The following is a 27,285-nucleotide window of genomic DNA, read 5'->3' on the forward strand; positions in this document are numbered from 1 at the left end:
TCTCACTCTGTCACCTGGGCTATAGTGCTGTGGCATCAGCCTAGCTCACAGCAACCTCAAACTCCTGGGCCCAAGCGATCCTTCTGTCTCAGCCTCCTGAGTAGCTGGGACAACAGGCACGCACCACCACACCCTGCTAATTTTTTCTGTTTTTAGTAGAGACAGGGGTCTTACTCTTGCTTAGGCTGGTCTCGAACTCCTAACCTCAAGTGATCCTCTGGCCTCGGCCTGGCCTCCCAGAGTGCTAGGATTACAGGTGTGGGGCACCGCACCAAGCCTAATTTCTTCTTATTTAGTAGAAATTGTAGCATCCTTTTAAATAATTGTTTTGCATTTTAAAAAAATCTTGCAAATAAGGCAAATGCTTTCTCATTTTTTTAAGCCTTCATAGGGTTTCATTTTATGGCTGTATTTTGACTCACCAGTGCTTTGCTAATGAACATTCACACTTTTTTCAATCTTTTATTATAAATGATGCTGAAATAAACAGGGTTTTATATACATGCCATTTCTCATGTGTGTTGTAAGATAAACTCTTATATGTGGACTTACTGGCTCAATGAATATGCACATTTGTAATTTTCTTAGGTATGGTGGAGGTCATAATTTATATGCACACAGTAACTGCTTGTCCACACTTTTACCAACACACAGTGGTTATCAAACTTTGTAATCTTTAGTAATTCCATAAGTGAAAAGACGGTTTCTCACTATAGATTTAATGTTCATTTTTCTCATAGAGAAAAAAATCATGCTCACTTTTTTTTTTTAGGGTGAAGGACCACAAAATTATGTGCTCCTGGAGTCTGTAGCAGGTCAGCATTAGAGTTCAGAGATCAGGAACATGGCATCATGCCCAGAACCAAGATGAAAAGAAAAGCCAATAGGCCTCATTTCACGAATATTTGCCTTGCCGGAGTCCCTGATGATGTCCTTAGAAGAAAACTTGTTTTTATGTGGATGCAATTAGAAGCTAAGTTTCAGATTTCCCAGTGCCCACAAAAGTAGCTCTAATTACTTAGCAGAGGGTAGGTGTTTTTTTTTTCTCCCTCAATCCATCTGATAGAAAAATGAAGTAAAACAGGTTCTATATTTATAGATATAACTAAGCCACACAATAGGACTGTGGGGGGTTGGACCAAATCATTTGGGTCACAGGAGGGTTAAAAAGATTAAATGATATGTTTAACACAAGGAATATTCTGCTTAGGGAGGAGGCACGTTGCTAATTAGCATACTTATTTTGTGACCTGTAACTTACAGAAAGAATGTCAGTGATTTTTTTTTTTGTTTTGTTTTTGTGTGTGCTTTTGCATAAGGGAGAATCATCCAATGGTGTTTTGTGCTGTATCTCTTTAATATTGATCACCTGCCTTTCCTAAGGTCATAGATCATGTCAGTTAACATGTCTGTCTTTACAACAGGGATTTCAAAAGCAAATGAGAGGTGTTATTATGTAATGGAATAAAAAAAGAAGGTTAGGAGTTAGGCCTTCTGGGTTTACACTTGCCCTTCACTAGCTGTGTGACCTTGTGCAAGTCACTTGACCTCTCTGAGCTTCAATTTCCTTACTTGAATAATGGAGATAATCTGACCTATATACTCCTGGGTCTTGTGAGGAAAGAAGGGATCACTGTATACATGAAAAGGCTTTATAACTGTATAGATCACAATACATCTGTCAGCACATCTAATATTCAGGGTATAGAAAACTGAAATACAGTATCCTCAAGTTTATTCTCAGAAAAAGCTTACTTTTCTTAAAAAGCTTTTAGCAAACCCAAATCAGGTAATAAAAATTTTTTTTTTTTAATTTTGTTCTTAGTTGTCTGACATTGAATGGTTCTGTAATGTTCCATCTCTCATGGGCAGGATATCACCTTTGGCAGAGCTTTGTATCAAAAATGTGCCTTAGGGAAGAAAATATCTCATGGGCCTAAAAGTCAGCTGTGGATGAAATTTGCTCAGTTTAACAGACAGCAAGGACTTAGTTTGTGTTTAGAGAAAAGTGGGTCGGGCCTAGTCTCTCTCTCTTCCTCTCTGGTGTTCTGGTCTTTCAACTCTTTATCTGAACTTGTAACAGCTGGAGTGCTTTCTTTAACCTTAAATAGATGCTTGCTGGTAAACTTCTGGAAGCATGAAGGTAATATAGATTGGGAGTCGGACCCTGTCAGAGGTAATCGTTGCTGGATCCTTGCGAGCCTCCGCCGTGATGACCCCGCAGCCTTCCCACCGCCCACCTGCCCCGCGCCGCAGTGGCCCCACCGCCCCAGGCAGGCGAAGGGCTGGGCCGGAGCGCACAGGTGGCGCGAGGGGAGTGGGGGCAGATCCTCGGGCCAGCCCGGCCCGGCCTGGGGCGCCAGCATTAGGAGAAGCAGAGCTCTGCTCGCCCGCGGGGACGCTGGGTTCAGCCAGGTGCGGCGGCGGCAGCCCGGGGCACCGCGTCGCACGTGGCAACAGGTGCAGCGCAGGCCGAGGGGACGCCCGGGCGCGGGGCGCGTCCGCACTTAGCCCGGGAGCGCGCGGGGCTTCGGGATCGGGACGCGGGAGCGCGAGAGGACGGAGCGAGCGGGGCCTCCCCCGGCGGCGTCCCGAGGTACCGCCTCGCGCGTCTTTCAAGTTTCTCGGGGCGCAGCCCCCTGGCTCGCCGCCTGGCCGTGTCGCCTGCTGCGAACGGGCCGCCGCGGGTGTGGGGGCGCTGAGCCGCGGAGCTTTCTATTTCCAAGTTTCCCCAACTCCCCGCCCCGCTCCACCCCCTGGCGGCCCGGGAGGCGGGGAGCTGGGGCGCCGGGACTCGGGGTTCCCGCCTGGCAGCGGCGGGGTCGGGGTGGACCGGGGCGCGCGCCCCCAGGTGCGGACGCTGCGGCGCGGGCCTCCCGGGTGGGCCAGGAGCGCCCCGCGAGGGTCCTGAGGGCGCCCGGGCTCCAGCGCGGGTTCTGGGCTCGCGGCTCGGGCTTGGCTCGGAGGCGCTGCGGTGAGTGCGGGGCTGAGTCGCTTCCCAGTGCCCGGCGGCCAGGGCGGAGGGAGGGCGCGGTGCCCGCGACGGTCACGCCGACTGGACTCGCTTTCGGGGAGGGGGCGGGTATTCCAGGGCCCGGGGTGCCAGGGTGGGGGAGAAAGCGGGGTGGCAGCGCCGGCGGAGCGGAGGCAGCTCTCACGTGGGGTCAGCGCAGCTCTTGCGGAAGGGACAGATGCGGCTCTTGCTGTCACCTTGAAAGTGTCCGAAGGGGTTTACAGCAGCCTGGGTTACACCGCCCACCAGGCACTGGACCCTCCGGGGCCTCGCAGTCCTGCCCTTCTTGCCGGGCGTTTGCTCGGGCCGTTTCCCAGCCCTAAGTAATCAGGGCTGAAAAAGTGGCAGAAACGGGGTTGCTGCAGTTTAAGGTCCCCTAGCCGCGCCTCGTTACTTGCTGCGGCTCGCTTGTAATTGTCACTAAGGTCATCGTATTGACTACTCTGTAGTAATTAGTGGACTTAGGTGTTCACGTACCTTAGATTAATCTTTCTGTCCTCTTCTTTGCAAGACATGTTTTTTTCCTACTATGTGTTGATTTCGACTTGGAGTGATTTACTTGGAAGCAGGAATGAAGGGGTTAATGCTTCCTTTAGCCTGCGGAGTTGCACGGGCTCTGTTAAGTACTATTTAAGCAGTGAGTGTACTAAGAAAGGAAATCCAGCGGCGTTTTGTTTGTTTTGTTTGTTTGAATGAAACTAAAGTCTTGGGCAAAACTGGGAGGAGGGGGGTTGGCGGCGAGAGCTTTTCAAGTTTTGCCAGGTGATCGGAATTCAGTCGTCATCACGCCAGATCACAGCGCTGGGGCAGAGGGTGGGAGTGGAGAGCTTTCCTCGGGGAAGGGAGGCAACGTTGGAGGGAGAGGAATGGAAAAGAAATGCGAGTCACTGCTTCCTGGGGTCCTGTGACCTCTTTAAGGAGGCTTTGTACACGCAGATGACAGTGTATGGATAACCCTAAAGGAACTTGCTTAAACGGAGTTGCAATTCTGTAGACAAACTTCTTTTTCAGGGACGATTAGGGCAGGAAATGATGGACGGGTTTTTTTTTTTTTTTCTTTTTCGTTTTTTTTGAGACAGAGTCTCGCTGTGTCGCCCTGGGTAGAGTGCAGTGGCCTGTGTCACCCTGGGTAGAGTGCAGTGGCGTCATAGTGGCTCGCTGCAACCTCAAATTTCTGGGCTCAAGCGATCCTCCTGCCTCAGCCTCCCAAGTAGCAGGGACTACAGAGGTGCACCCCCACGCCCGGCTAATTTTTCTGTATTTTTCTTTTTCTTTTTCCTTTCTTTCTTTCTTTCTTTCTTTCTTTTTTTTTTTTTTTTGTACAGTTGGGGTCTCACTCTTGCTCTGACTGGTCTCAAACTCCTAAACTCAAGTAATCCTCCTGCTTCGGCCTCCCAGAGTGATAGGATTACGGGTGTGAGCCACCATGCCTGGCCCTGATGCACAATTTAAATTAAAACGGAGATACCCTATTTGTATAGTGCTTTATAGTGTTGGAAGTGCTGTTATAGATTCCTTTAAGTACTACATTCCATAAAGAAAGTTACAGAAAGAAAAGATTAGAACTACTTATTAATCCTTAAAAAAAAAAAAAAAACCCTCAGGAGTGGAATTTAGTTTAAGGTATATTTATGTAACTTGTGTTAACTTTTCTGTTTCCTTCTTAAAATCAGGTTTATGTGGACAAAATAGTGCCTGGTGGAAGGTATGCCTCTTTTAGTATGTCAATAATTCAAGGTTTCATTTTGGAGTAAATTAAATAATGGGATTATTAAATAATAGGATTATGAAATTCTAGATAAATCTCTTATGGTATTTTTTCAAAACTAATCTGCAGTAATTAGACTTAAGCATTTAAAAAGCCTGTTACTTAATATCCTAGTTCTGTTAACATTGTTATGATTTTGAAAGTAATGTATGCTTTCTCTATAAAAATAGGTAGATTCAGAAAAGTAGAAGAGTTAAACAGTCCCATCATCCAAAGATAATCAGTTAATATTTTCTTTATGCTTGTTGCTATATATAACAAATATATTTTTGTAGTTACATAGTTTTTACAAATAAATATACTGTTGCATGCTAAGTGTTTTTCTACTTAACATGAAAAATTTCCTATGTCATTAAGTCTTCAAAAATCTCAGTGGCTACATAACACTACATTATATAGATGTACAATTTAACTAATTTCTTACAGCTGAACTTTTCATTTATTTCCAGTTACTATTACTAAATATCCTTTTGCAACAAATATCCTTCTGAAAACTTTATGTACAGGGTATATTTCTTTAGGATGAAGTCTTTGAAATACAGTTGATGGTTCAAAGGTCTCTTGGAACATACTGACCATTTGCTTTACACAAAATGTTTAGCCAAATTATGCTCCTGCCTTATGTTACTATATTATTGTCAGTCAGGAGAATCATTCTTAAAAGGAACAATTATTCTTGTCAGCTTTATAGGTGAATAGTGCTATCTCTGTATTTAAATTTCTATTTCTTTCATTACAAGTGATGTTGAACACCAAAATGTCTAGTTGTTTTCCACTCTGTAGTTGAATGCAATACCAGATTTTTCTTCTGGAATATTAGTGTTTCTCTATTAATTCATAAGAATGTTTTATGGATGATGGTAAACTTTTCCCATTCATATTGCAGATGTTTTTCCCATTTTGTCTTTGCCTTCTAAACATGTTTATAGTGGTTTTGACTTACACAAGTTCTGTGCTTTAATGTTGATAAATCTGACTTTCTCAAAACCGAATTTTTGACACTTGTAAATCATAGTTTGAGAACTGTATGTGAGTGTGGTAGAAGACGACGAGAATTCCTTCCCACATTCTGAGTTAGATTCTTTTCAAATCCCTTACAAGACCTTTTGTGCCTTGGAGTCAAGACTGTTGCAAAACCAATTGCATTTGTTGGTGAGAAGTCATTGTGGGTGGTATATTCCATTAGGAGCATCCTTTGAAATCAGAGCATAAAGTTTTAAATCCCAGAGATTGAAAGTCTTTCAGATCTGTTGTTCTGTGAGTATGGAAACTAGCCCACAATCCATTTATTCTCAGTAGTACATTTGTAGTGTTATTATTTTGCCAGATTGTTCTTTTTATAGTCACTGCTGTAGTTTCTTACTGAATTGTTGATGTGAATCTTATCTTGATGTCCAGAAAGATATACTGTATACATGGTTTAAAATTTTTCCCAAATTAATTTCCAACACTACTCAGAGATTAAACTGTTTCTTTGAAAGGGAAAAAAAAGCCTTCCCAATTTTCCAAACTTGAGTTCTCTCTCTACACTGTGGACGCGTAAATGTACCCTGAGGACTTCTAAAGGCCTAACTGAAAGGAGTGTGTTTTCCATCAGAGCCTGAATCTCTTTCACTCTCCATCCTTAGAGCCTAATAAGCCACAACACCGTATTAGAGCCGTGAGGATGAGGTTGGTGTGGGTGCGTGGGTTTTGGGGGCTTTTAAAAATGGCCCCAGACTTTCTCTGGAGGAACGTAGGCCTAGGAGGTGACCCCTTAGCTGGCAGCTACTTGGGCGGTGGTGGCTGTGGCTTCCAGAGGTGGGGGATGAGTGATCCCACCCTGCAGGGAAAGAGGGACTAGGTGAGATGGTACGACCTTTGCCAGATTTCAGTCTGGTTTCAGAAAGCCTGTTTTGACCAGGGGTCTCCATCCTTAGCTTAGGATCGTCCAGTATAACCAGGAATTGACTAGCGATTTCTTAGAAAAATTTATTTCTAAGCCAAGTTTTTATAAATGATTGCCCTGCCGATAGTTTATTTTCAAAAATTACCTCATCCATCTTTGAAATCAGCGATTATAACTCTTTTATGTGGGTACTTTTCCACGATGATATTAATGCATGATTTTTTTCTTGTCCACTTGGCATAAGATGGGGGAAAAAGACTTTTCCATTTTGGGGAAGGCAGATTTCGGGGCTGATCTTTACAGTGTGGGTAGATACAATAAAACTTCACCTTCACACACCGCGGGCTAATTTGCAGTCCATGATTGCCCTGGTGTCTGAATGTTACACAATCAAGGAGGAAAGGTTTGCTCAACAAATCTGGAGTGTAAACAAGGGTGAACCTAGAGGTGCTTGACTTAAGTAAATAGCTTTCAGGCACTTCAGAAATACATTATTTACCTATTGATCCTTGATTATGAAACAGCCTTAGTTTTCATTAAAGTTAGTAGGTTTTTCCTAGACTTTAAGTTCCATACTGAAGAGTAATAAAAATGGGTTTATTTAAAGATAAACTGCATTTAAATCTTACTAGCAGGTCCCCATCTAAATTAAGAATGTCCTTGTTTACACAGTAGTTACATGAATGAAAGAAAAACCACACTTCTTACCTTCATTTTAACCTAAGAACTTTATTTCATTTTGAAGTTGTAAAACTAAGTCAGTAAAGATGGTTTTAAAGTCACTTAAAGTTTCTGTTGAGGAAACATGTTTACTTCTTGAGTAGAGTTGACTAGAATCATTTTGAGCAATGAAAGAAGATGACGTGCAGGTCCCAGGTTCCTCAGACTGCTGGAAATGGCAAAGAGGTGACAAGGAAATGGCTTCCAGGTAGTGCCGTGTGCCTGAATTATTCTGACTTCATACTTCAGTGAGGGCTGTGCTGAGTGGAAGGGCAGGCCTGGGAGCCTCCCCACAAAGCGAACACAACAAAAGGGAAGAACAGACTGGAAACACATTGGTCTTCTGGATAAGGTACCTTGGAAAGAGTTTTTAATCCATTAAATAAATGGCCTTGTTATTTTAAATACAGATATTTGCGTCTTATAAATAAATTGTGTTTTAAGCTTGATGCAGAAGAAAATTAGTGTTAAGTTTGAAAGCCAATCCATAATTGCCCTCATCTTCTACAAAGAAGGAAAACATTTCAGGAAATTTTGTATCCTAAATTGTCATTGAGAAAGGAATCCTTCTTGAAAAGATCTATACTTATCAGAAGAGTATGGAGGAGAGGTATAAAAATATATTCTTAGCCAGGCATGGTGGCTTGTACCTGTAATCCCAGCTACTCCCAGCTACTTGGGAGGCCAAGGCAGGAGGATCACTTGGGGCCACCAAGAGTTCAAGACCAGCTGGGCAACCCAGTGAGACCCTGTCTCTACAAAAAATAAATTAGCCAGGTGTTATGGTGCACTCCTATGGTCCCAGCTACTTGGGAGGCTGAGGCAGGAGGATGCTTGAGCCCAGGAGTTGAAGGCTGTAGTGAGCTCTGATTGTTCCAGTGCACTCCAGCCTGGGTGACAGAGTGAGACTCCATCTCTTAAAATATGTATATTTATATATTCTTGTATAAATAAACATATGACTTAAATGTTTGTGACAGTATTTCATTAAGTTTGTGACTGTTGGGTTGTTACCTTCTAGGCTTTTTGTACATTGGAAACTCGGTAATGTTTAACTCGGGCATTATTTACACATTTCCCAATCCTGAAGGAAAAATCAGTATTTCTTCACCTTATTTCAGATAAAGTTGATATGAGATGTTTAGCAGTGTTCAGTGACAAATGAGAACTTAATTTTCTTCCATTTTTATCTTGTAGATTTTTTGCTGATTGTTAACAATTAATGATACCAGGTTGAGACTGCGTGTCCTTTTAAAGCATAACTCGCTTGGCTAGCTTCATGGAACAAAACTAGAAGCCGGTGTAGACATAAGCAATCTAAGAGATGACATTCGGACACAGATCTACCCCTTCCCTCCACCTCTGTGCCCAGTTGATTGAGTCATATTTACCAGAATACTGGTTAAATCACCTTTTGCTATACAAATTTTTTTTTTATTATTATACTGTAAACTACTACGTGAAATCATCTCATTCTTAGCCAAATGACAAAATTGAACCATATTTCCTTGTTACTACTAACCTAACCTGTTAGACTTTACTGGAAGTGAGGAGCATGGAAGTCCTACTTGGCCAGTGACCGTAGGAAGGATTGGAGAAACGAGAAATGAATGGAAAAGGGCCGAGCCAGGCCAGGACCTGTCTCCCAAGAAAAAAATGCACTTATTTTATTAGATCTTCAATCTAAACCCCACATACAGATCCAAGTCATTTATACATAGTGTGTAGTTGGGATTATGTTTTCGTGCTAAGTGGTAAATAAAAGGCATTAGTAAAAACCCTTGGTGTTGGAATATTATGTTCGATTTTCATCAGCCTCAGCCAGTGGGCCAAACACTGCAAGGTAGAAAGAAGAGCACAGATGTGGAAAGAATTTGGCCCCAGTTCTCAGAAAAGTCCGTCAGAAAAACCCTAACCACGATGCAAAGTGCAGTTTTGGAAATGTTTGTGTTGCTAGAAATGTTCCCCCAGGTTGTTAACCTTGTGTCATTGCCAGTTCTGCCAGTTATCTTCACCGAAGTTTGGTGAACATAAAGCTATATTGACATTCCTGGTTACCTAAAGAATCCTCACCCTTAATCACTGCTACTCTTCTCACCAAAAGGATTGAGAAGGAAGATACTTAGTACTGCACTCTTTGGCTTCTCTTAATTCCTCTGAATAATGTTTCGTTATCTTTTCTAATATCGTTTTGCTACATCTTGTAAGCTTTAGGGTCTAAACCTTCTGATGCTGGGTACGTTTGTGCTTTTGTAATTATCTGTCCCAGATATAGCCTGAAATAAATCAAAGCTGTGATGGCATAAGAATTTGAAATTCTTTTTTCAGGTAGTCACAGCTACTAGCAGGTCTTTTGAACCAGAGATACTGAGCTCCCTACTGCTTTTCTCTACTTCTTGACCTCTGCTCTCACCCACACCCCTCATCCAGTGTTGCATACTCTGCAAGCAAGGTGAGGGCAGGCAGCTGGGCTTAGGTCTTGTGTCGTCCTGCATATCTGTGCCATTAGGAGCAGAGCGACACAGCTGGAAGGTGCTGAGGTTCCTGTTCCTTCCCAGGCACTCTTTTATTATGAAGAGCCATTCTCAGAACATCTGGCATACCCACGTGCAAATACTTGTACATGATTAATTCCATTTGTGATAATTTATTACCTTCTCTATTTGTGCAGACAACTGCAAGCTGACAATTTCTCTTGAATAGCGATTTGGGCTGTTTTCTGTTTAGAGAAATATGTATTTACAACTTAAAGGGGAATTCAGATGACTTTTCAGGCTAGGACTGTTCTTTTATTACATTTCATAAGATTTGTGTTTCAGAGGAGTTTTGCCTTTCTGTAGAACTTTTAGATCGCTCACTAGAAATGCTGGTTATTGAGCTTGATTTAAGGCTCTCGAGAAGTATTGGATGTTTTAATGTTTGAAAAACATTTCTGTTTTGCTTTCTGATGTCGCTTTGTGGGGACATTCATGGCAGCTATATGGAGGGATTTACTGGCTCTTAGTTGAAATATGAAAAGAGCGGGTTCAGTCAATGAAAAGGGAAATGGAGCTAGGAAAAAATCTTACGTTTCTCTTTTTATGGAAAACTTGAAATCATTTCATAATGCAGATGCGATTATTCTGTTGGAAAATGCTGGTTATAGCTTTTTATTGAACATTTAAAACTTACAACCCTGTAGATAAGTAGAAAATAATTTTCATTTGGTTATTTATCCAGTGTTAAGTAGTTTTGGTCTTGAATGAGTAGCCCTCTTCCCCATCCTTCAGTGTTGGACATGGCTTTTCTTCTCTCCTTCCTCCTGTTGTTATTGAATTTGGAATAAGACGACAAATTATGTTTTGTTTTATTTCAACATTTGGCCAGATTTTGCTCACTCTGACATCCGTTGATACCCTGGAGACATACTCTATTATAGAAGTGGAAAAATGGTGTGGGTGTCCAGCGCATTTGGTATGGGAATGTAATAGTGCACAGACTTAGCAGTTGGACAGATTGGGCTTCATATCTGGGATCTTGCATTTAGCTGTGCGACATTGGGTGCTGTTTTCATTGCCTTTGCACCCCAGTTGCGCCACTAGGACTTCGGGAATAGTACCTGTCTTCTGGGGTTATTCTGCCACTGTGCCAGGTCTACAGAAGATGATCAATAGGTGCTAATAATCTGCCTTTGTCTTTGTTTTAAATCTCTTCTGATTCATAGATACGTGTTTGATTTAATTTCTGTAACTTAGCTTTGGTGGAGGCGTTGCTTGGATCTGCTGGTGCTCTCTGTTGGGAATTCAATTCCAGGCACAGGAGCCTGATAACTTTCCCTCTTCCTTAGAAGTAATTGGTTTGTCCCAGTGATATATGAGATGATTTATTCTTGGGCTCCAGCTTTATCATGTCTTTGTATTCTTTAGAGATGGGGTTTAGTGAGCTGATGATACTTTGTTATATTTGAACTGTATTTTTAAAAATAAAAGCAGATACTTTCATCTTTGCTAAAGTCTGTAAATTATGTTGCCAGTTTTCTATCAGCACATTCTAAAGACACTTGGAGTTGAGTCATCACTTTGAACTCATAATGTACTTGTGGATGTTAAAGTACTGACATCCCCTGTTCTAATTTTTAATCAGTAACTTCGTCCAAAAGTCCAAAACTTACTTACTTTCTTTTCTTTTTTTTTTTTGAGACAGGGTCTCCTTTGTTGCACAGGCTGGAGTGCAGTGGCATGATCATAGTTCACTGCAGCCTTGTGCTCCTGGCTTCAAGCAGTCCTTCTGCCTCAGCCTCCCGAGAAGTTGGGACCACAAGTGTACACCACCACATCTGGCTAATTTTTCTATTTTTTTGTAGAGATGGGGTCTTGCTATGTTGCCAGGCTGGTTTTGAACTCTTGACCTCAAATGATCCTCTTGCTTCAGCTTCTCAAAGTGCTAGAATTATAGGTGTAAGACACCGCACCCAGCCCAAAACAGTCTTATTTAAGAGTTTCAAGGCTGGGTGTGGTGGCTCACGCCTGTAATCCTAGCACTCTGGGAGGTGGGAGGATCACCCCAGGTCAGGAGTTCGAGACCAGCCTGAACAAGAGCAGCGACCCCATCTCAACTTAAAATGTATAGAAAAAATCAGCCGGGCATGGTGGTGCATGCCCGTAGTCCCAGCTACTTGGGAGGCTGAGGCAGGAGGATCGCTTAAGCCCAGGAGTTTGAGATTGCTGTGAGCTAAGCTGGCACCACGGCACTCTAGCCCAGGCAACAGAGCGAGACTCTGTCTCCAAAAAAAAAAAAAAAAATAAGAGTTTCAATTGTAAAATGTTACTATTCAGATACAATATTCAAATACTACAGCAATTCTGAATTTTCATCTTTCAAGCAAAGTGAAATAATAATTCCAAATGTTTTTGGAAAGCACTTTGTAAACATGGCATTAAGAATCAATTCAGTTGTCCACATCAACCCTAGGAGTTGGGCAGAGAAGGTCATGAGTGTTCTGTTTTATATAGGAGGAAACTGGGGGCCAGACTATTGGGATAAATGTTTTGTCTTACGGTGAATACATAGTGGAACTAGGACTAGTACCAGGTCTTCCCCTGGTCCATTTCTACTCTCAATGTGATACTGTTACTTGTCTAGTTTTAATGCCAGTAGAAGTAATAAGTTGTTAGGATTTTCTATACATTGGTGCTGAAATGGGACAAAGTCATGCAATAGTTTTGATGTGCAAAATTTCACATGGCATAGCTTAGAATTATGCTTTATTTTTTTTCATTTTCTAACTACAGAACATACAACAGAATGTCAAATGTTATAAGCCATTTAGATTAGTGGCACAAGTGGAAAATTGACATTTACAGTTCATTACAATGAAACATTCCATTTCTATAGGACTGTAGTTTTTAGACTGCATTTCAAAAAGACCTAATAAAATTCTTTAGGGCTGATTATTTGAATTATTTGATTATATCTTGTTTTACAGCTAAGCAGTCCAAAGTCTTGTGTGTTGAATAGGGGCTAATATATGCGTATATATAGGAAATTTTTTCAAATGGAAATCTTGAATCCTGTTTCCTTATTTTAAGCTACAGAGAGGCAGGTAATTAGTGACGCAGATGGAGGTAATCCCAGATGGAAATTTAACTAGGAGGTGAGGCCAGGTGCCAGTCATAACCATGAAAAAATGAATGCCCTTATAAAACCACAGTTACAACTGAGTGTTAGGCACGACTTTTAGCCCTAAAGGTTGTCAGTTCTCTTTTACCAAGTTGTCTTCTGAGGAATGTCCAGTGTTAGGATTTTAATAATAGCCCCTCTTATGGAGCATGGCTCTTCCTTTGGGCTGCTGCTCTGAGTTAAATGTGTACATACAATGACCTTCTGTTCTATCTCACTGATTGGCCAGGAGAAAGCCCAACACAGGTAATCATTTTCAAGTAAAGGGTACAGGAAGTTGATGTTTAATAAAGGTTGGGAGGTACAAGGTGGGGTGCCAACTTGTATAACTACACACGCATAGTGACATTTTTCAATTGGTGTTGGCATGATTCAAGTGGAAAATTATTTCCTTTTAGCCAAGTGGACTTTGGAAAGATATGACAACTGTCTGAAGGTTCTAAACAGGGTCTGTTCACTGTCATTTAACACCTTTGGGAAAAGATTTTATTTTAGCAATAAACTCTGTCCTGCCCACCTGGTCTACCCCTGTGTCCCTCAAACAACCTGTGCTACCTTTTAGGTAATTTTTTTTTTAAGCAAATTGTATATAATTTAGAAACAAAAACGATGCAAAGTCTTTCCATCAGATCATTTCTTTAGCCTAACCATACATTCCTCGACAGTGCCTCTGGTAGGTGCTGGGTGTAAATGGTGATTTGGTTTTAGTTATTTACTTTTATAGAAACAGTCCTTTCTATGTTGGTTCAGTACTATCTTAGAAACTTAGTCTTGCTGTTTTGACTCTCATACTTGTTTACTGATTTTCGTGAAAAGGCTTACTTGCTTTTGGATGGAATTTTGAAAATTATCTGCAATACGATGTAATACCTAAAAGAACAAGGACTTTGTTCACCACTCTATATCAGCATTTACAAGGGTGCTTTATATTTCTCTAGTTGCTCAATAAATTGTTGAGGGAATGCTGACTTAGATTGAGAAATATACTTCAGGTTCTCTGAAGTATGTTGGCTTGGGACTGTAGGTGACTGGTACATGGCCCTGAGCTGTTTTTCGAGGTGATTGTTTCATCTGTGGCTACGTTGTGCCCTACAGGGTTGTAGCCAGAAACCTACTTCTGTAGGAGGGTCTAGGTGAATAGATTCAGGAGATAACAGGAAAGCATAAAATTCTGAGTAAATAGGACGTACAAAAATGGTAGGTAGTAGTTACAGTCAGCGTTGGTGTTGCTGTGGTTTGGATGTGGTTGTCTTCACTGACACTCACGTTGAAATTAGATCCCCAGTGTAGCAGCAGTGTTGGGAGGTGGGGACTCCTGGGAGGTGTTTGGGTCATGGGGGCAGATCCCTCATGATCAGATTAATCCCCCATGGATAGATTAACCCCCTTCTAGGGGGTGAGTGAATTCCTGTTCTCATGGAAATGTATTTGTTCCTGTGATAGGTTGTTAAAGAATCTGGATTCCATGGTTTCTCTCTCCTGCTTCCTCTCTCACCATGTGATCTCTTTGCACGCTTCCCCTTCCCCCTTCCCCTTTCTGCCATGAGAGGAAGCGGCATGAGGCCCTGACCAGATGCAGCTGCCCAGTCTTGGACTTACCAGCCACCCAGAATCGTGAGCCAAAGAAGCCTTTTTTTTTTTTTTTTTTTTTTAAATTACCCAGCCTAAGTTTTTCTGTTGCAGCAATACAGCATGGACTAAGACAGATGTCTGTAAGATGAGACAGAAATGGTCGTAGGTATAGTTAACATTCAGGAGTTTCAGTTGGGTAGGAAAGATTAGTTGGAAAGCAGATTATAGAACAAGAACCAGGAAAAACATCAGTAGGTTTCACTAAGAATTAATGGATATGTTCCAGGATACGCAGTGCTATTTACCACACGTGATCTTTGAAAAGAGTCCCCCCCCCCTTGGTTTTGTTTGTTTGTTTGTTTGTTTGATGGAGTCTCCCTCTGGCACCACGGCTAGAGTGCCGGTTGTGTCAGTCTAGCTCACAGCAACCTCAGAGTCCTGGGCTCAAGCTATTCTCCTGCCTCAGCCTCCCGAGTAGCTGGAATTACAGGTGCACGCCACCAGGCCTGGCTAATTTTTCTATTTTTAGTAGAGACGGGGTCTCGCTGTTGCTCAGGCTGGTCTTGAACTGCTGACCTCAAGCGATCCTCCCACCTTAACCTCCCACAGTGCTAGAATTACAGGTGTGAGCCACTGTGCCCAGCTGAAAAAATTGTTTTAATTGAGATAAAATTAGGCATCATGAAATTACATGCACCTGGGTTAAGTATACAGTTATATGAGTTTTGACAAATATTTTTGTAACCAACCAATACACCAGTGAGAATACAGAATATGCCCATCACCCCAGAAAGTTCCCTTGGCTGGATGAACAAGTTGTTGAGCTTTGGTCATCAGTAAAGTGAGGGTAATAATAAAGCTTGTCTTACAAGGTTGTTCACATTATAACAGTAGCAACTAACCATTGTGTATGAGTTAGAAAGTTTCCAAAACTTTCATTTAACTCTAAAACAACTCTCGGAGATAGATTGTTATTGTTAAATCAGTTTTCACAGATGAGGAAAATGAGGCCAGGATTGTTTTTGGCTTGCCCATGGTAACCCAGTTCCTGAGTAAATTTGGGAGCTGCATGAGTAGTGTGTGCCCTCTGTGTCCAGGCCGCTCTAGGACCTGTCACTGTACAGAGCTTCCACATGTTAGATGATTTTGTTACTGTGTTAAAGAGGTGGAAAGAGATCAGGATTACACATCTGAACTGAGTTTTGTGTCCATTGCTGCTACTTATTAACTCTGTTTCTTGAAAGAAACATCAGGTTTAACATCTCTAAAAGGGGAGGGGGCATGGGGAAAGGTGACTGTCACATGACCTGCCTGTCCCACGGGACTGTCATCTGGGAGGAAGACTGTGAGAACACTTTGTGGACTTTGAAGAGCTGTGCCCCGATATGTCGCTCTCTCTGTCCCTGGAGGAGGCAGCGGCCTGCTCCCCCATGCTGGCCTCACTCCGTCCGCTGACTGTGGGCAGAGAAGTGAAGTGACAAAGTGTCAGGGGGAGGCGGTGCCTCCTTGTCAGTCCCTGGATGTGCTGAACACTGTTTACACAGCACCTTCTCTCGCAAGCCCCTCTCACATTCAAAGGCTTCAGATCATTTTTTTCCAGCCATGAGGTCAGCCTCACTCCATAATACTTGTCAACTGTATTAGGAAAGAGTCTTTTTAAAGAAAATTCTATTTTTATTTTCTGTCGGAAATAGACAGCTGTGATATGAAACAGTATGTGTTGGTCGAGGTGGGTGAGTTCCTAAGTGATGCACAGAATTGTGGTGTGATCCGGGCCCGAGCTGAGTTACCTCGTGCACCTCTCCTGTGTTCCTGAAGATGAGCTCCTCCCACAGTGTGTTTCGACGCTGGTTATTCATCGTCGTGCCCTAACTCTTCGTATTTAACATAGAACCCCAGCTCCTTAACGTCGCTCAGATGGGTCCGTTTCTTCCAGCCCCAGCCGTTCTGCCAACTGCAGAAGCAGGTTCGACACCTGACACATGGTTCAAAATGGAACTGCATTTCTTTATAACACACCTGCCTCACACACCCCCATTTCCTCTTGTGGAGAAGGTATAAATGTAGTGATCTCTAGATACAACACGGTTTCTTTGGGTTTAAAATGGGTAAATACTCACTTTAGGATTTAAATTTGGGCAGTTCACACTTGGTATCTAGAGTTCGTCTCTCCTGGGCAGAGTGGTTTTCCTCCCTCCCCGGGGCACCCACTTCTGAGGTGGTACCTGGGTCCCGGAGGGGCTCCGTAGCGTCACGGCCGTGGCTGAGGCCGTCTGGTCCAGATGCTCCTTCTGGACTTCTCTGGTCTCTGCTGAAGCAGCTCGTCGTGGTTGGTCTCAGGATGCCCCTGTCCCTGTGTATCCCGTGGGCTCGTGTGTGCTGGTGAATGTTGTCTCTAGTGGCTTCCAGTGGAAGGGTCAGCATACACTGACCCTCCCCCCAGGTCTCCTGGTCTGCTGCTCTGATCTTTCTGGAGGGTGGGAAACTGCCCTCCCCTCCCCCCACCCGCTGCCTTGCTCCCCTAGGTCAGAGGTTCCAGATGCGGATCTAGGAACCAGGGGTGCTTGGTGACAAAATGTTTGCCAGGATGCAGTGAAATGGGGAAAAAAAAAGACAGCAAGGAATGGTATTATTCTCAGCTGTAAGTATGGATTGAGTTAACCCACACTGCCATCTTGCCTGTAACAGCTAAGTTAGGAAGCTGCTAACCAAAAAAAAAAAAAAAAAAAAACAAAAACAAACCAAAAAACCAGATGCTATTTTCCTTCTGATTAAAATACTTTATAGACAGTTGAAATCATTTGGAGAAAGGCATGAGTGGATATTGGAATTATTCACTTAAAAAAATGTGGGAGCTCTTGAATTCCATAAATATCAAGGGGGTGAGGATGGGTAGAGCATTTCTCTCCGGGCCTTCAGGGAAAAATCTTCACTGCAGTCAGCTCTGCTTTTAAAATCTGCACCGACCTGTCAGACCATCAGGGCCCACAGCTGGGGTGAGAATGGGAGCAGTGGTCCTGGCCTCGGTCAGTTTGGGATTTTTTGGCCATAACTGAACCGCAGATTGCATTTAAGGATGGAATCAGCATATTACTAAATCGTTTCTTTTGAATTTGTTGCTAAGGGCACTGATTGAGGTTTCCATCCTGATTGACCTTCGTAAACCAGTGATTTTAAAGGCTGTCACAGTTAGGCTGTCACACACCGGGGAACCAGACCCAAGGACGGTTTTCATGGAGGCTATGGGTTAAACACGTTAGTCTTAGGAATATAAAGCCAAACAAAGCCCGACTTGTGAATTTCCAAATTTGTCTCATAGCACAACAGCATGCATACTGAATGTCTATTTTTCTTTCTCTCTCTCTCTTTTTAAATTACACCGTCTATTCCACCATGTCTATTGAGGGCAGATGCTAAGATCTGGTAGGCTCCCTCTTCCTACACTCCCATGTGAGAAATGCAAAAAGTAGCCAGTCTCCGAGCACTGAGATTTTGTTTGCTTATGAGGCTAAGGGAGGGAACTTGGCCGGGCTTCTTGCTTCCTGAGATCCATGTTGTGTTCTTTTGGTTTCCTGGCACACTCCCACATTGAGCAGTCCCTGGAAAATCCCAACTCCACAGTGAGTGGAGAGGAAGACAGGTAGAGGTGTTCTCACCTTCAGGGCCAGAGACTCTGATAAGCAGATGTGCCAGAGCCAGGACCAATGAGTGAATCTTCTTTATTTCTTGCATCTGCAGCTTGGAGTCTAGCCAAGTTGTCCTCTCAAATACTAGAGCCACCGTGTTATCCTTAACGGTTTCATAAGGTCTTCACTTAATGTTATCAACACAAATCTGGAGACCAAATATTTTTGACACCATAGACTTGTGGGTTCAGAAGAGATGTTACAATTCTTTACAAAGTCCAAGTTAGGGGTAAAGGAGAGAGATCGATTTTGATATGTGTTGATATCCTTGGAGGAGAGGTGCAATATGAAATACATAAATGTATGTTTCCTTACATTTTTGGATATACTCTCCCATAAAATTTCAATTGTTCAACATTTAAACCTAGTTTGAGGTCATTATGCTTCATTTTAATAGTAAGATGGAAAAACCAACCAAACATTTATCTTGAATCTGTAGTTCTTGAAATTCATGTTACTATAGTTGTCTTTTATAGAGGTGTAGCAGTAGATAGTGCATAGTTTTAGCTTCAGATGTATTTAGTGTTTCTGGTAGGCCCGTTTGAATTAGAAATGATACAGTATATGGTTATATTTATAAATAGCACAAGGGGGCATTTGACTTACTACATTGTCTTGGTATGCTATTCTTTTTTTGAAGGGTGACTAAAATTTTCTTTGAATATTTTTATCAATACCTCTTTCCAAAGCTGTTACACAAATCTGAAATTTTAGTGTTGCTAATGGACATGACATGTAAGGGAAAAAAATCTCATCAATGAATTGTTCTGGATTTTCTGACTCATGGGTTAAAATCCTTACACGGGTACTATATCTCTTTCAGCTTCGATTCGTTAACCTGATGAAATCGCACACACCATGCCTTGCACATTAAAAATGGGAGCGCAGCCTCAGATCTGGCCAGCTGAGGGCCGTAAGGCTAGAGGTGGCTGTCCTACCCTGGCTGTCCTTGGAGGGCATCTTCCTTTGGAGCCTTTAGGAGATTCTTGCTCTGTTAGCGGAGAAGTGTTGCTAATCCTACTGGGGCTTGCCTGGCTTCTGAAGGGTTTCTCTCTAAAGACTGCCTCATGCTTCTCTAGGGCCAAGTTAGAAATAAGAGAGGAGCCGCTGGCCTAAAAATAGTCACAGCTTATGGAGAGGACCTAAATGGCCCAGAGCCATCGCCACCTCCCTGCTGCCAGAAGAGGATCACATAGGAGGAAAGGAGGCAGTGGAGTGGGATGGGTGTGTTGTCTAAAGATAGGTGCTAAGAGTGTGGAGTAAGTATTTTCTTCTTGGCTTGTGTAGGGGGAGGTAAGAGTTTTAATGGCTGATTTAAAAAAAATTTTAGGAACAATAAAAGTAAATATTGAGTTTATTCATTTTACGAGGCTTGGCTTACTGAGATATATTTCCAATTGATTCTCATTTGCAGAAAAACTCTTTTGTGTTTCATGTTAATCATTGTCAGTCTGAGAAATCGAAACAGTAACATGTCTTGTTTCCTATACTGCCTCCGAACACAAAGTGGACCATTGTTTGAAAACTTGTAGACAATAGGACATGGAAACAAAGACCTATACATTTTAAACTGAAGTTGATGCGAGGATTCTTTAACATTCTTACTAATAAAACTCTGGGTATGATGGGGTCCAAATTTTATGTTGAAGTCATATGGGCGAGAAGAAACTTCAATTGGAAATCGAGACATAAAATAATCATTTCAGAATGGCAGCTGTTTTCTGATTGGGTATAAAATATTTGAAACTTACTATTTCTTTTGGCGACTTCTTTTTTCTATTCCAGATAGAACCAAATCACTTTAGAAGTTGTGCAATTAAGCAATCAGTGGCCAAAGGGCAAGAGCACCCTTTTCCCTGGAAGCCTTCAGGGTAATTGATGAGGTAAGAGGAGAACACGTACTGATTTAGGTCATTGGTTTGCAGGGATTCTTCAACAGCCTCTCAGGGTTGACTATTAAATTTAAGCAGTGTTGTCTGATTTGAGGTGACAGCAAGGACTCCCTTGCCTTCAAAGATGTTTGTTGTTACCTTTAGCACAAAGGTCAGTCCGTTGCTAATTATTGTTCTACATCACTGGGTGTCTTATTTTGTATTGAATGTGATGGGCGCCCATTGGAAGTCTTGGCTTGGAGGCGGCAGGAACTGAGTTACAGGTCAGAAGGGTCATTCTGATTGCTGTGTGGAGAGTGTATTGTAAAGAGGCAGGGGGCTGGTGACTTGCCCATTAGTCGTCCCAGAGATAGACAGTGGTGGTATGGGCCAAGGGATAATGGTGAAGGTGAGAAATGGTTGCTTTTGAAATGTCTTTTGCAGGTAGTGCCCTTTGGAATTGCTGTTGGGGACAGCTTATGGCTGACTTTTAGGTTTTTGGCATGATCAACGTGGGGTGGGTGCGTTAGTGGTGTCTCTTACTGAGAATGAGGAACACTGGGACAAGGAGCAAGTTGGCAGGGGTTGAGAACCTGGAGTTTCTTTTCAGACTTGAAATTTGAGATGCCTGTTAAATATGCAAATAGAGATGTCACACTGACAGTTGAGTATTTAAATCTGGACCTTTGGGGAGAGACCAGGGCTAGAGATGGGCTTGTGGAAATTGTTACCAAATAGACAAGATGTGAGTGTAGGAAGAGCAGTGAGTAGGGGCTGAACCCTGCCTTGGTCCCAACACTTGGAGGTTGATCAGAGAAGAATCCCACAGAGGCATTTGCCAAAGAGAAAAGTGTGAGTTTTGGAGGAAAACCAAGATAGGATAGTGCCTCTGAAGCTAAGGCCAAGGAGGTGTCCTCAGCTTGAGCCCCATAGAGTGAAGAGTTTTGTTTACCAAAGGGGGGAATAGTTTTTTCACTTCTTGGTAAGAAAGTGTGTGTGTAATTATCATTTAGAAACTTTGATGGGCTTCAGGAAACTGGTCAATAAGTCATGGTAAATTCAGCCAAAAGTAAAAACAAATACATCTTTCAAAATAAAAAAAAATCAGAACATGGGATTTGATTACCCTTAGGCAACCTCATTTCGGGGAAATACATACATTCCACTGATCATTTTTTGAAATATTGACAATGGGTGGAGGAACCATAATACTCCTTGCAGTTCCCTAGAATCCAAAACACATCTCCTGGTCAGTGTCTGGAGTGCTGTTTTAAGATCTTCATTTATTCGGGCTCTGTCTTAGGAGGCTCCATTCCACATGATATCCAAATGTTAAAATATAACTGTACTTCATGTATTTAAACAGTGAGTTGGTGTTGACTGCTGGTGGCCTGAAACATTCAGAATCCTTCCACTCTGGGCCACCTCACCTGCTCCTTCCTCCTCAGGCTCCTGTGACTTGCTCACAGAGGCCTTCCCTGACGTCCACTCCCATGATAGCCGTCAGAGCATCCGAGCTTTTCTGCATTGACTACCGTTTGTTTGTGTAGTTGTGTTTATTGTTTGTTTTGTTCCCTCTATACTAACTCAGGGCGGAGTGTTGCGCATGAGTTGGGCACTCAATACGCTGGATGAATGAACGCCATCCAGTGTTAGAAAACACATCTTAGAGGTGCTGAAGTAGCTTTGGTTTGGTTTCCAAGCTCAGTGTCATCTTTATTTTTGAGTCTGGTTTACTGAGTTATAATTTATATAGAGCAAAATGTGCCCTTTTTAGGTGTACAGTTCAGTCAACATTGACAAACATACATAGTTGTATAACCACCAGTTACAATCAACCAATAGAAATTTCCATCGTTTCACAGTTTCCTTGTGCCCATCTCTGTCCTCTTCCCCCGTTCCCAGCCAAACACTGATCCTGGCTCCTTAGTTTTGCCTTTCTGAGCGTTATATAAATGGAGTTATGTAGCCTTTTGTGCATGGCATCTTTTGTGTAGCATGTATGTTGGATTTACATCTGTGTCGTATCAGTGGTTTACCTTTTTACTGCCGAGTGGTATTTCATTGCATGGATGCACCACCATTTTTTTTTTGTTGTTGTTGTTCACCTACCAGTGATGGACATTTGAATTATTTCTAGTTTTTGGCAATTAGAATTTTCTTCCCAGTTTTAATTAATAACACCTACAAGAAATAAAGACAGCATCAGTGACCCACAGGTTCATACCCCCTTTCCCATCTGCCGTTTTCATTTTCCCGTGTTCTTTTGCTGTGATTACATGGCTTCAGTCATAAAACCCACAAATATTTTTCCTAGTTTTTTTGTAAACTGCGTAGTTTACAAATGGCTGTATTTCATTGAGTTGCCATGCTGTAATTTTCCAATTAGTTCCTTATTGCTGCCATTTAGATTGTTTTGGAGTCTTCTCAGTTGTAAAAAATATGCTAGAAATCTTCTGAAGTTTTTCCTGTGATAAATTTTGGTAACAGTTTCTTTAAGACTCTCAATTGAAAGGAACAGAAACCAGTTGAAGCAAATGGAGACGAGAACTGGGTAGCTATAATATTATCGGGGTATGGATTATTTCTTAGAACTCAGTGTCCAGGAGGCTGTCAGAACCAAGTGAGTTAGGCAGTCATCCCATCATTGTTTTCCATTTCTGCTTCTCTTAGTACATTGGTCCCATTCTTCTCTCTGTAGAGATTTGCTTTCTCTGCTTCTGGGTGTGTGGAGGAAGGTGGCTGGTGCTTAGGGCCTGGATTTATGTTCTTCAGTTCCAAGGAGTTCTAGGAACACACTGGGCCTGACCAGCTGCTTCGCATCCAAATGGTTGGGGCAGGAAAATCTGACCCCATTTGAGGTAGGTGTCTACACAAGGGCTGATTCACTAGTTGGCATAGTGGAGCCCACCTCTGTGGGTAGGAGGGGTTGTTTTCAGAGAAAAGGGCGTTGGTGTGAACTGAGCCTAAATTCAGTTTTCCTCTTAAAGGAAGATAACATAAAATCCGTCTTTATACCTGTTACATTTCCTTTCCAAAAGAGCAGTTACAGTTAGGTCTTAAAAGAGGAGAGGGCTGGGGGAGTAAATTATATATATATATATCTGTTTCTTTGTATTTATATTTTAGATATCAAAAATTGTTGTTTACCACTTCTTAATCTTGACCCAACACCTATGAGTGATATTTAAAGTATAGCTGAGAAAATCTAATTTACAGCTGACATGTATTGAAGGCTCACTTTATGCAAGTATTCTGTCGGAAACTTCTATATGGTCATCCCTTGGTATCTGTGGGGCGTTGGTTCCAGGATCCCCCCACCCTCCAGGCCTGTGCATACCAAATCCAGCCTGTGGATACGTATCGATATAAAATGATGTAGTATTTGCATGTAAACTATTCATATCCCTCCATGTACTGAAAATCATCTCTGGATTACTTATAATACCTAATACAATGTACATACTGTATAAATAGTTGTTATACTATATTTTTTATTTGTATTATTTTTTGTTTTTATTTTTTCCCAAATATTTTCAATCCTCAGATGCAGAGGGGCGACTGCAAATCCAAGCAAGTTTATCAGACAGCTCTTATTCTCAGAACCATGCATTCTAATTAAGGGTTATTTAACCCTGGAGAAGGAGTTCCTTATTATCTTTTTTTCTTATACTTTGATTCCTAGTCTTCGTATTTTACTGTATACCTTCTTCCTCTCGGATCCTTACTGGCACGCCAGGAGTGAAGAGAAACACTAGCTGCTCAACCTAAGTTAACTTTTCAAACCTACTAGGTGAAAAGGGTCGGGGGGTTTTGTGTGTGCAGGTCTATTGCACAAACTTAGGAAACTAGGAGGATAATTTAATTGATAGTAGATAGTTTTTCTTCTGACTTTATCTTCGTGGATTTAATCTCCTTTCGATTCTCTACTATGGATTAAATTAGCCGTGTCATGTAATTGTCAAGTAGTTTCCATGCCAGGACTTTTTCCAGGGTACCTTATGTCCATTTTTTTTTCTCCCTTTTATCCCTTGTGTATGTTTCTTTGTGTTGAATCATAGGTGGTTGTGTAGTTTCAGAAATTGGAAGAACTACTCTGGCTGTTGACAGTGTAATGATCTGAAATGTTGTTACTGAGTGCCTAGATCTTCTTTATCATTGAATGATACTGGTTATAAAAATGTTGAACATACTGTGTCTAGTTTTTGGCCCAGTTTGTCTTTTTAGAAAATCTTTGCAGCCCAGTAGAGTACTGAATGTACTGGTTTCTTATCTTAATTGGCATCAGCGATTGTAGCCAAAGTGCTTCCTTGGTATGACATCAATACAAATGAAGCTGGGCTCTTCTACTGGGAAGCAGGACCAGATAATTACGTTTTAGCAGATGCAATATGACAGTCATAATTATGAATAGTTTAAATCCCCTATGATACAGTCAGTAGGGATATTGAAAACAATAGGGATTCAAGTTTGGATAATGCAAGTGAAATTTACTCTTGTTTCCACCTGTAGCTTTGGGATACAAACTATCTAATATATTATATTGATGTAGGACATCTGTAATTTTTTATAAGTTTTTTATTCTGTAGTCTTATCTCTAGTTTCTTTAGCGTTCCTTTTAATATCGATGATGATCTTTATGCAGGATTAGTCTATGATATTTGTATCATTTCATCCAAGGAGATTAAATGCACAGAGTTAAAGAGGATAAAAATTAGGGTTTTAGCCTAAATGCACCATTACATTTTGCTTTTTTTTTTTTTTTTAGACAGGGTCTTGTACTCTCACCTAGGCTAGAGTGCAGTGGCCTCATCACAGCTCACTGCAACCTCAAACTCTTGGGCTCAAATGATCCTCCTGCCTCAGCCTCCCAAGTAGCTGGGACTATAGGTGCTCTCCACCACAGCTGGCTAATTTTTCTATTTTTTTTTTGTAGAGGTGGGATCTTGCTATGTTGCTCAGGCTGGTCTTAAATTCCTTACCTCAAGTGATCCTCCCAAAGTGCTAGGATTACAGACGTGAGCCACCAAATTTTTCTTTCTTTCATAGTTTTATGACGCAAGATGATGGTAAGCCAAAGAACAGGCTCGAGATGATTCTAATCCTGATTCTGCCTCTAAATAATTGTATGAACTTGAAAGTGATCAGGGCTGTTACACTACACAATTCTAGGAGCACCGTAGCCACCATCTTTGATATAAATAGTAGCCTTGGGGTTTCGGTTCCATAGACTGTGGTGTGAAAGGTGACTCCTAAAGTTATGTAATGGAGGCATTGCTAAAAATCATAACTTATATTTTCTCTAGACCTCGTTTTCTCACATATAGAATAAGTAGATTGGATTAAGTGAACTTAGATACTCTAAACCCTGGGAGATAATTCATGAGTGTTAGTCAATCTCTCTCCCCCATGAATGGGCTCTGTTTATAGGAAAACAGTAAAATTATCTTTGTTAGTAAAAATAGTATTTTATTTCAAGGAAAGCTCATCTGTTGAAGGGTTTATTTTCATGTGTAGACTGCCTGCTTGCAAGACTTCTTGGCATATATTTCAGGTGTCTGAATCTGACAATCTGTTGTTGAAATTTGAAAGGCATTTATATTTAGGGACTGCATAGACTATTTTGTAAAGTAACAGCTTTGATGACACTAGTTTTTCATGTTGCAGAGAACACATTTGGTGGCCGAAGAGTCCGAGTAAAATATTTCCAGATCTTTCAATTTTAGTTTCTATGAAAGAAATGTTGATCAGAAAGCATAATCTATAAAGCATGCTTTATACCATTGGAGCATGCATATATTTTTAAATATTTTTTGATATTTAAATAAAATTCTAAAAGCAATCCTAAGTCTTTAAATAATAGACCTGTATAAAGCAAATTTATAATATGAAAGATCCCTCTGCCCTCCTCTACCACCATTGGCCTGAGATGGTGAACCACTGTTACGGTATGCTACATATCTTTCTAGAACTTTCCCTTACACACTATTTTGAGAATTTTTGAGCCCTGAGAACTTCCTAAGTTTAAAGCATATGAAACCCCTGAAAATTTACTGGTATAGGAAATTAGCATAGGAAATGAGAAGTAAAATTGGAGACAGATGAATGATTATACCTTAAATCTTAATTCCAGTTGTGATATAGATCCACACTTAACATCTTTCCTTTACAACTTTTTTTCTTTTTTATTATCCAAGTCATTGGAATATTCTGGTTTCTTTAATCCAGAAGCAGTCACCCAGCCACAGTGAATGCTGATTTAATCTGACAAGCAGAAGTCCTTCCTGTTCTCAGGGATGGTCTGGATAGACCAGTAAGTTGCTTCAAGAACTTGCCATTTTTGTTTTGTTTTGAGTTTTACTGTAAGCTATGTACAGTATAACCAAGAAACATCTGCACACAAGTTTTCTGTCTGTGAAGCCTCCAAAAACTCTGTGATGTTTCACTGGCAAAGAGTCCAAGGAAAATTCTTCAGTTTGGAAAAAAAAGTCTTTGCGCTCAGCCCTATTACTGGGCAAGGTCGAGCTGGTCTTTGAATAACTGTGGTCTCTAGAGAGAGGATTCATTGTATGGTCTGGTGTTTGGATTTCTTTTAGTCTGGCTGTAGTCTCTGCATTGCTGTATGAAAAAGACAGTCTCTTAGGTGCAACCAAAAGTATTTTTATGGGGGCTACGAATAACTTGAATATAAGACATCTCTTGCTTGCTTTCATAGCAATCTTGGGCCAGCATATCTGCTCTTTTTCGAGTTTGATATTCTGAGGAATGTAGGTAAGTTAGCTTGATATAGTTGATTTGGGGCATTTAAATTAAGAAGAAACACTAAAGTTTTAAAAGTGATTTAAAAAAAATAGGTATCTCCTGACATTTTGTTTGTGGTATTTATCATACCGTATTGATTACTCCTACTTCAGGATAAATTCTAGAGTGTGTGAAAATGCAAAAATTATGAAGAAATGTGATTACACTCTTACCTCCTTTCTGGAAAGGAGAATAGTTAAATATGGTGCTGTGCTTTGAGTGTAAGTTGTCAGATACAAAAACTCACATGAAGCAACATGTAAAAATTTTATATATTGTTAGACATGATTATGGTTATTTTATGGTTA

The 27,285-nt window shown here is 41.4% G+C and overlaps 1 protein-coding gene across 4 annotated transcripts in view; it reads left to right on the plus strand.

The window, feature by feature from the left end:
• Positions 1-2,046: 2,046 nt before the first annotated feature.
• Positions 2,047-27,285, plus strand: part of MTUS1 (microtubule associated scaffold protein 1) — a 118,892-nt gene continuing 93,653 nt past the window's right edge. For 2 of the 4 annotated variants that reach the window (XM_069484915.1, XM_069484919.1), the window contains exon 1: positions 2,336-2,974. The gene's annotated coding sequence lies outside the window, so the exon portion shown is untranslated. Of the gene's footprint in view, positions 2,144-2,335; positions 2,975-27,285 lie in introns of those variants that run through there. The other 2 variants (XM_069484918.1, XM_069484916.1) reach the window with 2 other exon arrangements.

Source organism: Eulemur rufifrons, chromosome 12, assembly GCF_041146395.1.
Source record: "Eulemur rufifrons isolate Redbay chromosome 12, OSU_ERuf_1, whole genome shotgun sequence".
Taxonomy (NCBI): domain Eukaryota; kingdom Metazoa; phylum Chordata; class Mammalia; order Primates; family Lemuridae; genus Eulemur; species Eulemur rufifrons.